The sequence below is a fragment of the Colobus angolensis genome, unplaced genomic scaffold (genome assembly GCF_000951035.1).
Source record: "Colobus angolensis palliatus isolate OR3802 unplaced genomic scaffold, Cang.pa_1.0 Scaffold148, whole genome shotgun sequence".
Taxonomy (NCBI): domain Eukaryota; kingdom Metazoa; phylum Chordata; class Mammalia; order Primates; family Cercopithecidae; genus Colobus; species Colobus angolensis.
In genome coordinates this window covers 4,010,858-4,014,500 of record NW_012114577.1, presented here as the reverse complement: position 1 = coordinate 4,014,500, position 3,643 = coordinate 4,010,858, and positions in this window count along the sequence as shown.

Below are 3,643 nucleotides of genomic sequence, written 5' to 3'. Positions count from 1 at the left end.
CCCACACTTCACCTTTTATTTATTTATTTATTTATTTATTGCTTGATTGAGATGGAGTCTCATTCTGTCACTCAGGCTGGAGTGCAGTGTCCTGATCTCGGCTCACTGCAACCTCCACCTCCTGGGTTCAAGTGATTCTCCTGCCTCAGCCTCCCGAGTAGCTGGGATCACAGGCATACACCACCACGCCTGGCTAATTTTTGTATTTTTAGTAGAGGCAGGGTTTCATCATGCTGGCCAGGCTGGTCTCAAACTCCCGACCTCAGGTGATTCTCCCGCCTTGGCCTCCCAAAGTGCTGGGATCACAGGCCTGAGCCACCACGTCTAATCTTTTATTTATTTTTTTGAAACAAGGTCTCACTCTGTTGCCCAGGATGGAGTGCAGTGGTGTGCCATCACGGCTCACTGTAGCTTCGACCTCCCCAGGCTCAGGTGATCCTCCCACCTCAGCCTCCCAAGTAGCTGGAACTGCAGGCATGGGCTACCATGCCAGGCTAATTTTTGTATTTTTTTGTAAAGACAGGTTTCACCAAGTTGCTCAGGCTGGTGTTGAACTCCTGGGCTCAAGCATTCTGCCTGCCTCGGAAAGTACTGGTATTACAGGTTTGAGCCACTGGAGGGGAACCACCCCATCTTTTTTTTAAACAATGTAACCTTTCTTGTTTGTTTTTTGCTGTTTTTGTTTTTGTTTTGTTGTTGTTTGTTTGTTTGTTTTCTGTTCTGAGCTGGAGTTTTGCCCTTTCACTCAGGCTGGAGAGCAACGGCGCAGTTTTGGCTCACTGCAACCTCTGCCTCCTGGGATCAAGTGATTCTCCCATCTCAGCCTCCCAAGTAACTGGGATTACAGGTGCCTGCCACCATGCCCAGCTAATGGTTGTATTTTTAGTAGAGATGGGGTTTCACAATGTTGGCCAGGCTGGTCTCGAACTCCTGACCTCAGGTGATCCACCTCCCTCGGCCTCCCAAAGTGTTGGGATTACAGGTATGAGCCACCGCTCCCAGCCTTTTGTTGTTGTTGTTTTGTGAGATGGAGTCTCACTCTGTTGCCCAGGCTGGAGTGCAATGGTGCAATCTCAGCTCACTGCAACCTCTGCCTCCTGGGTAAAAACAATTCTCCTGTCTTAGCCTCCCAAGCAGCTGGGATTACATGCACACACCACCATGCCCCGCTAATTTTTGTATTTTTAATAGAGACGAGGTTTTACCATGTTGGTCAGGCTGGTCTCGAACTCCTGACCTCAGGTGATTCACCTGCCTTGGCCTCCCAAAGTGCTGGGATTACAGGCATGAGCCACCAAGTCTGGCCACAATGTAACCATTTTCAAGTGTACAGTTCAGTGTCATTAAGTACATTCACATTCTTATGGCAACCTCACCACTATCCATCTCCAGACTTTTCATCTTCCCAAACGGAAACTTTGTACCCACTAAACAACTCCCCATCCCCCTCTCCCAGCAGCCCCTGTCAACCAGCATTCTACTTTCTGTCTCTATTAATTTGACTACTCCAGGTACCTCATATAAGTATAATCATACAATATTCATCCTTTTGTGACAGGCATGTTTTATCATAATGTCCTCAGTGTTTATTCATGTTGCAGCATGTCTCAGAATCTCTTCCCTTTTTAAGGTTGGATAATATTCTATGATATGGACACATCACATTTTGTGGTCAATTAATCCATTGAGGGACACTGGGGTTTCTTCTACCTTTTGATTACTGTGAATAATGCTGCTTTAGACATTACTGTACAAGTATCTATTTGAGATTCTACTTTCAATTCTTTTGAGTACATACCCAGAAGTAGAATTACTGGATCATATGATAATTCTATGTTTAACTTTCTAAGGAATGGCCTTTTTATAGCAAGAAAGGGTTCTGGGGTGTGGGGGGTGGTGAGGAGGAGGGATGGTAGTTCTGAGAATCGAGATTACTTCAACATTCGTAAGAACCTCAAGGATGTAGCCGGGCGAAGTGGCGGGCGCCTGTAGTCCCTGCTACTCGGGAGGCTGAGGCAGGAGAATGGCGTAAACCCGGGAGGCGGAGTTGCAGTGAGCTGAGATCTGGCCATTGCACTCCAGCCTGGGTGACAGAGCAAGACTCCGTCTCAAAAAAAAAAAAAAGAACCTCAAGGATGGTAGGTTGGAGGGATCTGAAAGTTAATGTAGCACAGCTGCCTTCTAACACTTACAGACTCGCTTCTATGCGGCGTTCCTTCTAGGGCTGAAATGCGCTGAGGTCTCCCTCTGCTGCCTTTACCTCTCATGGCCACAGAGATAACGTGAATCTGCCTGCTTTGTGACAGCCCTCAGGCCTTGGAAGACAGCTTTCCTGTCTCCCTGTCTTTTGTCTTCTAGAGAAAGCTTTGTGCTTAATTTTTTTTTATTTTTATTTTTGGTAGAGATGAGGTCTTGCCATGTTGCTCAGGCTGGTCTCAAACTCAAGGCCTCAAGTGATTCTCCTGCTTCAGCTTCCCAAAGTGCTGAGATTATTGGCATGAGCCACCATGGCCAGCCTGCTGGTTTTTAACTGTTCCTCCTATGACTCAGTTTTATCCTTATCCTAGGTACTCTCTGAATGAGTTAATTTCTGTACAATACTTGTAAGAGTGGTATTCTCAGCGGAATGAAATACCCCTGGCAAAGTCCAAGCAGCATGGCCTAGAGAGAGTTGATCACTTCCTTTATTCTAAATCTGGGCACCAAACAACTGCTTGCAGGGAACAGACAGGTACAAGTCAGGCCTCTGTGAGACAGCTGGGATTGGTAAAACCCAGGGTTAAATGGGAAGCATGCTGGCTTGCAAAGGTATTTACCTGGACAACAGCAGCAGCCCCAGCCAAAGAGAGGATGTACGCCAAGGACAAACCATCCAGCCTGTTGTCTCCTGTATTTTTCGATAGGTAGGTAAAAGACGGATGAAGGACTGCAGCCATCACAATGTGGCCTCATATGGAGCTTGCTTTCAGCTAAAACCCTGAACACCTTTTCCCACAAGTGCTGCAAAATACCTCCCACCTATTCTTTACTCAAACCATTGACGTTTTTGATTCAACGGCAGAGCCCGACATGGCACTGACCTCTACTAAATGCCATGTTAGAATGAGCTCATCTCTTTAACCCTTCAAGATGTGTCTAGTCTTATTCTGCCGTCCTGTGTATTTAGTCCATCTCCCAACTTTATGTCTTAGCTTGTCAATGATGAAGGAATGTTTAGCAATGATGAAGGAATTTTAGGAGCTTAACTGACTTTTTCAGTCCTCTCCATAAAGTAGTGCGGTATGTACCACCTCAGCTGGACAGTTGCTCTTATATCTTTCATATTCAGCTGATCTCTGAACTCTCCCAAACAGCCTGGCATAGAATAAAGCCTTGTGAAGGATCACAACTTGAAGTCTGTCTTACACTTCACAACTTCCTATAACTTCTGATATATTTTTAATATGCCATTCTCTCTTCTCTAATAAGAATGGCAGACAACCTGTGAGTAGGCTATAATATTTAATGAGTTACTATGTTTTTCTGTGGATATTTTTAAAGGAATACAGTAACTCTTTAGGAGACAAATGCTTTTTTCCTCCTTGCATTGAATGCCAAGTAAAATTTGGGTAAATTTATAAATATTTCTTTCTTTTTTTTTTTT